Below are 7,881 nucleotides of genomic sequence, written 5' to 3'. Positions count from 1 at the left end.
CCTGCTCATGGGACAAGGCCCTTCATACCCTCTGGCCTCCCCACTTGGGCCTCTGTCATCGGCATGGCCAGGACACCTCCCGGCCTGGCAGAGCCCTGCTGACCAGCACAGCCTGAGCCTGCCTCCCGGACCCAGCCTGACCTTCTGGGCCTTCTGCCTCCTCCAGGAAGCCCACCTGGTCTGGTCTGATGTGCTCAGTGCCTTGGGGATGGAGCATGTGCCCAGTGCCTGGGAGGCTGAGGAACAGGCCTTGGGAGCTGGGCACCTGTAGGACTCTCAGGCCACCTGTCCTCCGTGCTGGCCACACTGCTCTCTGCACTGGCGAGACAGGGAATATATGGGGAGGTGGGGGGTGGGGACAGTGACCTGTGGGAGGCTGGGAAGCCAGGCCGAGGGCCAGCAAGGCTGTGTGGACGCCTTGTGGGTCACCCAGGCCCTAGGGACAGGAAGCCCTTCTTGGCCACACATGGGAGGTGGGATGTCACTCAACACCTCACATTGAAAACCAAATATCTTCCTGAGGTCTACTGGAGGCCCGTGGCTGCTGCCCTGCCGGTGACCTGCTAGGTGACTGTGCTCAGTGGGGATCTCCCTGCCTGCCCCAACCAGGGCCCTGGCACCTCTGGTCGGCTCTGACTCGTCTGTCCCTAGTTCCTCCTCCAGACTGGGCGCCCCACCCCTCACCCACTGCTCCCTCATCCACCAGATGCGTCCCCTCTGTGTCCCCAGGGCCCTCACACGGCTGCCTGGGCCAGCGCCCAGCAGCCATCTGCGGAATGAAGGAATGGGCCGAATGATTGAAGCTTGGAGGAGCAGCCCCATACACCCCACGTGTAATTGGGGGCTTGGCTGGCTGTCTGCACCAAATGACCCCTTTCCAGGGACAGATGTAGTTGCCGTCCCCTCCCCCACCCTGGACCCCCCCCCCCAATTTATGCCATGAGGGGGGCCAGCTACTCACTGGGGCCCTGCCTGGCAGCGGCTTTGTCCCCAGGCGGATTCCCAACAGCCGCCTTTGGGAAGAAAGGGCCCTTCTCCGGCCGGTGGTGAGGTCACCAGGAGGGGCCCCGCTTGCACAAAAGCCGCCCTCCCCGCCCCGCCCTGCTGGCAGCTGCCTCTTTGTCCCCAGCTCCCAGCCCAGGAGAGACGCTGAGGGGCCCCAGCTCAGCCTTGGAGGAGCCTGGGTTTCCACCCCGGGGCGGGTGGAGGAGCACAGAGTGGGGCGGGGGGTGGGGGGGGGGTGGGAGCAACCCCCACCCTGACTTTGCTTCTGATCAAGCAGCAACACCTGTTGTGGGGCAGACCCTTCCTGAGGTTTCCCATGGGGAGTCTGTGTCCAGCTGTCTGCCTGGGTCTCCAGGAGGGGCAGGCAAGCTTCTAGGGGCGGGGGTGGCAGCTGCAGGAAGGGGCGGGAACCTGAGAGTTTAGGGGCTCCCTGGGCAGTCAGAATCTGGTGGGGTGGTCTCTGGGGGTGAGCACTGAGACATGCAGACCAGTAGCTAAAACCAGGCCTCCCTGGCATGCACTCGGTGGAGTAAGGGGCTGGCAGACCTGGGGTACTCCTGGGCACTTCCCATGCCAGCCACAAGAAGATCCCCATGAGCCCAGTTGGGGAGCTCCTGAGGGTACCCCTGGGACAGAGGCAGGGGTCTGAGGCTCAGAGAGGGCAAGGCCTTTGCCCAAAGCCCCGCTCAGGGTGGTGGGGCAAGGACCTGGCCTCCCTGCCTCCCCCAGGCAGTGCACAAAGGAGGCATCCCTCCCCCATGGAGGGCACTGGACACCTGGTGTGGGGCAAAGGGTCAGCCCAGTGGGGACTGGGTGCCAGAGACCAGGGTGGCAAAAGCCATGCAAACAGAGCGGGGTGGGGGGCGAGAGCACGGGCGGGTGACGGCATTGTCTGTCAGGCTCCACTGTGTTCACGGAGCCCCCACTGTGCACCTGGCCCACCCAGGACAGAAAGGAGCTGCACATTCTTGGCCCACACGGAATGTGTGGTTGAGCCGGGACCCTGGCGCCACAGGAGACAGCAGCTGGGGTCCAACCCGACCTCTATCCTCAGGGCTGGGGGAGGAGGCGGGGCTGAGGCCCAGCCAGTGTGGCGTGGAGAGATGGAGGGCATGCATGATTGGGGGGGTGGGGGGAGGGGTGAGGGCGAGGGTTGGCCGCTGTCCCCAGAAGCTCAGGAACTGTCTGTGAGGTGCGGAGGGCTCCCAGGCACAGCAACTTCCTAGCCTCTCTCCTAGTCACCAGCTGGCCCGGAGCGCCTCAGCAGGCCATCCATGGAGGGGCATGTGGAGCCTGAAGGGAGTGGCACACACCTTCCTGAGGCCACTGGACAGGGATGGCCACAGGGGCTGGGGCCCTGCAGTGTGGCTCTGGCAGAGCCTGGCTGGCAGGGCTGGGGGCTGGTTACTGAGTCTGGGGAGAGGGGTGGCAAGGGATGGAGGCTCCACCAGAACTCCAAGCCCTGTCCTGAACCCCATGAGGGCCCCATGCCTGCACCTGGGGGCACCAGCAAGGCAGGCTCCTCAGAGGCAGGAGAGGCAGGGAGCATAGGCGGCCGGAGACAGAGGCCACAAGGAGGCGAGCAGGCCAGGGCTCAGGGCTGCAGGAGCCATCAAGGCCACCCTCTGACCAGGTCCTTGGCTGGGTGGGGGCTGGCATCAGGGAGCATCAAAGCCCTACCAGGAGGGAGGCCACCCTTCACCCTGAGGGCCAGGCAGCTAGGAGGCCTCCATGGCCTGAGGGTGGGGGTGCACACCTCATTGCTGAGGGACAAGTGTGGTCTGGGCCCCTCAGGGCTCCGCGACCAAGCAGCTGTCTCCTTTCCTGTTGCCTGGCACCTGGAGTGTCCATTGTGCCTGTAGCTTAGCAACGGGTCTGTCGCCCCCACTGTTCCCACCCCATCCATGGCCGGCCCCCCACCCACAGCTGGCACAGCATTCCTCGGCAGGGCCCCTGCCTCTGCAGGCCCCGGACTGCATTCGGCCTGCGTGTGCCTTGCCAGCACCTGCAGGACAGGCTGGGTCCTGCTAGCTACCAGTGCCAGCCACTGGCCTGGGGCATCTTTCCTCTTTTTTTATTTTTTACTTATTTGTAGAGACAGGGTCTCCCTGTGTTGCCCAGGCTGGGCTCAAGTGATCGTCCCATAGTGCTGGGATTACAGGCATGAGCCACCACGCCCAGCCTTTTTTTTTGAGACGGAGTTTCACTCGTTACCCAGGCTGGAGTGCAATGGCGCGATCTCGGCTCACCGCAACCTCCGCCTCCTGGGTTCAGGCAATTCTCCTGCCTCAGCCTCCTGAGTAGCTGCGATTACAGGCACGCGCCACCATGCCCAGCTAATTTTTTGTATTAGTAGAGACGGGGTTTCACCATGTTGACCAGGATGGTCTCGATCTCTTGACCTCGTGATCCACCCGCCTTGGCCTCCCAAAGTGCTGGGATTACAGGCTTGAGCCACCGCGCCCGGCCTCTTTTTAAAAAAAAAAAAAAAAAAAAAAAAACTTATTATGGAAATTGTCAAAGAAAAGCACCAGCAGAATTGTGTGAAGAATCCTGTGGGCCGCTCCCAGGAGTCTGTGGCCAGCCTGGCTTGAGGTCTCCCCTTCCTCCCCAACCCCGTTATTCAGAGCTGGATCTCAGCCACCCTGCCATTCCCCAGCACTGTCAGCATGTTGCAAACGTGGCCACTCCTTAAACTCACAAAACAGCCACTCAAGCTTCCAACTTCCCAAATGTCCTATTTTACTTATTTCTTTATTTTTTTGGTTGTTGTTGAGGCGGAGTCTCACTCTGACGCCCAGGCTGGAGTGCAGTGGCGCAACAGATCTCAGCTCACCGCAACCTCCGCCTCCTGGGTTCAAGCGATTCTCCTGCCTCAGCCTCCTGAGTAGCTGGGACTACAGGCATGTGCCACCACCCCCAGCTAGTTTTTTGTATCTACGGGGTTTCACCGTGTCAGCCAGGATGGTCTCAATCTCCTGACCTCATGATCTGCCCGCCTCCGCCTCCCAAAGCGTTGGGATTACAGGTGTCAGCCACTGCGCCCGGCCAACTGTCCTATTTTGAAAAAGACATTTGGTTTATTCAAATTGGGAGCCAGTGGGGTCTGCGCACGGCGACCTGCTGTTGCTGCCTCAGTTTCTCTCTCTGGGAGCCCCAGGGCATTCGCAGTGGAGCTGAAGGGAGCGACAGGGTCTGGGGCTTGAAAGCAGACAGTCCAGCCGCACTGGATGAAACTGAGCTGCAGCTGACAGCGCGGCCTCAGAGGATCAACCAGCCGCGTGCAGGAAGCTGCCGGAGAGCTGCCGCTTAAGTTAATAAAGGGGTTTTTTGTTTAAGAAATAAAAAGAAATGTGTGTGAGACTCCCGGGTCTTCCAGCAGCGATTCTCAAAACTGAGTACCACAGCCACCTGGAGGCCTGGAGAACGGGGGCCCCTTGGGCCCTGCTTGGAGTTCCGGCTCAGCAGGGGTGGGGCGGGGACGACGCTGAGCAGCCTATCCAGGGGCCCCATCTTGAGGAGCTCAGCGTCACGGGCACTTCATGAACAGACCTATGGCTGAAGCTTAGCAACGGTGTCACCTAGAACACGTGAACTGCCTTGTGGGTTTTTAAAGATTAAAGAACGAAAATCAGTGCGCCTGGCCTGTGGTCGGCATATCCGTCTCTCGGCAGGAGGCACCCACTATATATTACAATGGCTTCAGCACCCACCTGGTGGCAGCGTATGCAGGTGACAGCACAGATGCGGGTGCTGAGGGCCTCTGACACCACCCACCTTGGCCCTCTGAAGGCTGCTCTGGGATGAGGAGGGCCAGACGCAGGAAAACGGATAGGAAACAATACATGGGGTGAAGTCCTGGGCTGGGGGAAACACGACCCCAAAAGTCTGGCAGGGCAGGATGGCCTGCTCTGACCCATGCCGCTCAACCACGTTAGAAGAGCAGGATAGGCCGGTAGGGGCGAGAGGAGGGCGGCTTGGGGCGGTGGCATGCAGGGCCCCGACTCTCAGGAGCTGAGGGGCATGGCTGGCGGAGCACGGGAGGGCCAGGCACAGGCACCACCCTCCCCTCAGCCCCCAGCTGGTGTCCTCATCTGTGAGGGGGCACCGCCGTGCTTTGCTCCCCAACCTGGCATGGAAGGGAGCATGAGGTGGGCGGGAGGGAGGGAGGGGGCCTGCCATGGAGGGCCAGGAGAACAGGGTGTCCCTCCCCACTCCTGTCCCCTCCACTATGCTGCTTCTAGAAGTGCCTGCACCGGCCTGCCCCCTCTTTGAAGGGACAGATGTCGGGAGAAAGCTGATTATTGTCAAAGGCTGGAGGCTGTGACCGGAGATCTCGGTGAGCGTGACCCAATTTTGAGCTATTCTCAGCCTGGTGGGAGCCAGTTATTCCCTCCCGCCAACACCACCGCTTCGGAGGCGGCCTGACTTTGAAACGCCCTCGTCCTGGCTGCCGGGCTGGGCCACGAAGGCTCCCCTGGGCATAGAGGCTCCTCGTGGAGAGGGCCTCTGGGCTGGCAAGGCCACTGCTGGGGCAGGGCAGCAGGCTGGCCCCACTGCGCCCCTCCTTGCTCACTGAGACCCACCTCAGGCAGGGACCAGCCACTGGCTCCGGGGTCCACACCCTGGCTCCCAGCCTGTCTGCCGCCAACCTGCTGGCCATCTTGGGAAGCGACTTCTCTTGAGGCTCAGTTCCAGTGCCCAGAAGTGGGTGGTGCACACAGCCCCAGGACAGAAAGACCCGCCCACTCCCCCACCAACCCAGACCTACCACACAGGGTCCAGGCCACTGCCGCCCCCGCAGCCACCTCTTGCCCTGCACTGTGTGCCCAGATCCGGGTGGCTCCTGGGAGCCCCAAAGGGCAGGCCTGGGCACCCTGAACAGGTGGGGGCGAGCATGTGGGCACTTAGCCCATGCCTACTGGTGACAGCACCCACCCTCCCGTAGCTAGTGAGGACAGGACGCAAGGCCCGGCAGTCAGCCCCAGTTGCCCGCTCCCTCCTGGGGACATCAGGAGCCAAGCCTCTCTCTGGGGACCCTCTTCCTCAAGGCCCCTCCAGGCTGGCATGCAACCCCAATAGTCCTGGGGCCGTGGGGCATGGAGCCCAGTGCTCACTCTGCTTAGAGCAGCTTTGGAAATGGCACTTGCCAGCCCAGAGGCTGGAGTTCCACCCTCTCCATCCACTGCTTCTGGAGCACCGCCCACCTCACCTGCAAGGCCTGCCCATCCGTCTGCACAGGCATCTCCTCTTCTGAGGAGCCTTCCAGGACTCCACCTGAAAACCCTCTACCCTCTAGGGTCACGCATAGGGAACCACTTATGGCCAGGATTCCGGAGTCGCATCTCTGTGCCTCAGTTTCCCTATCTGTGCAATGGACTGTTGAGGGGGCTAGGGTCCCCTGGCAGCCCACCTGCCCTCCAGCTTCTGGGCCTGAGGAAGTGGGCAGAGAGCAAAGCCTCAATGGAGGCAGAGAGGGGCGAGCCCCAGCCCTAGACTGCAGGGGTGAGGGCCTCCTGGGCCCTCAGGGGCAGCCCCACCTCCTCACATTCCGCTAGATAGGGTGTGCCCCCAGCGGCCTGCTGCCCTCCGCCCACCCGGAAACCCTGCCCTGGTCCCCACCTGTGCAGTCTGGGATGGACCCAGCCCTCTGGGGCTCCTGGGTGAGAGAGAGGCTAGTCTCTGAGGCAGGTGAGGCTGGGGCACAGTGAGAGGCCCCAGGAGCAGCTAACTGGAGGGTCCCAGGCGAGACAAAGCCTGGGGGCGCTCCTGAGGGAGGGACTCTAATCCTGGCTCTAGGGCAGGACCCGGGCTGGGGCCGTCCAAGCAGGTGAGTGAGGCCGGGGCCAGGGCCTGGGGTCCCCCAGGGCTTGGGTGGCCGGGAGTCAGATGCGCCGCTGTCTCAGTGCAAGGCAGCAGGGCCAGGGAGAATTTCCAGGGAAAATCTGAGGGCCCCAGGCGAGTACACACTGGACCAGGCGGGGCGTTTCCGGTGAATCCTTGCCCCGTGAAGAGCCCATGCTGACTCAACCTGAGCATCAGGGGCCTGCTGATCGGTCGGCGTGACTCATGGCCATGGGCCCTGGCCCTGCCTCTGAGTCAGGCTCCCCATCACAGAACCGAGGCGCTGCGTGCCTTCTCCTGCTCTGCTGTGGGGGCTCCCTCACACCGTGGGTGGGCGTGAGATGGTCTGGGGAAGCATGCTGAGAAAGGGACATTTGAGGAGGGTCTTGAAGGACACAGAGGAGTTCGATGCTGGCTCAAGGCCAGGTGAGGTTCCAAGCTGAGGGAGCGGGCTGAGGCCCAGCTGGCTCTAGAGGGCTATACGGTGGGGTGGATGCCTGGAGGCCCAGGGTCATCACAGGGCCTGTGTGCAGGGCAGAGCAGCAGGGCAGAGGGGCTGAGAGGAGTCTGGATTGAGACATTGAACATTGACTCTGTTCCACGTGACAACTGAGGGTGGGGTGGGCTGTGCCCTCCTGCTCTCCGTGTGCAGATCCTAGTGACTCACCCAGGGCTGCCACCTGGGTTACTAGCCGGGGCTGGAAAATGGGCATAACCTGGATGCTACTACGCCTGAGGCCTGCATGTCCTGTGACCCTCGGAGCCGTGCCTCAAAGAAAAGCTTCCTGGTGTTCACCCATCAGACACCACCACGCAGGCCAGGAAGAGCAGGGCAGGCTTGGAATTAGGATCTCAGGGGTGTGCATCACCCAGTTCATGATACCCCAGGCACAGCCCTGACCCCAAAGCTCCTGGCATTAGGGTCACCCACTTCCATGTTGAACCTGCCGGGGGCCCCTCCTTTGCGCCCCAGGTGAAGAATGAGGTAGAGGGGAGGCTGGGTCCGGGAAGGAGGGGACAAGCCCCCAGAGC

Source organism: Aotus nancymaae, unplaced genomic scaffold (assembly GCF_030222135.1).
Source record: "Aotus nancymaae isolate 86718 unplaced genomic scaffold, 86718_ANA_hifiasm-v0.15.2.pri h1tg000011l, whole genome shotgun sequence".
In the NCBI taxonomy this organism is placed as follows: domain Eukaryota; kingdom Metazoa; phylum Chordata; class Mammalia; order Primates; family Aotidae; genus Aotus; species Aotus nancymaae.
The sequence above is the reverse complement of the archived record's forward strand: the minus strand, read 5'-3'. Positions refer to the sequence as shown.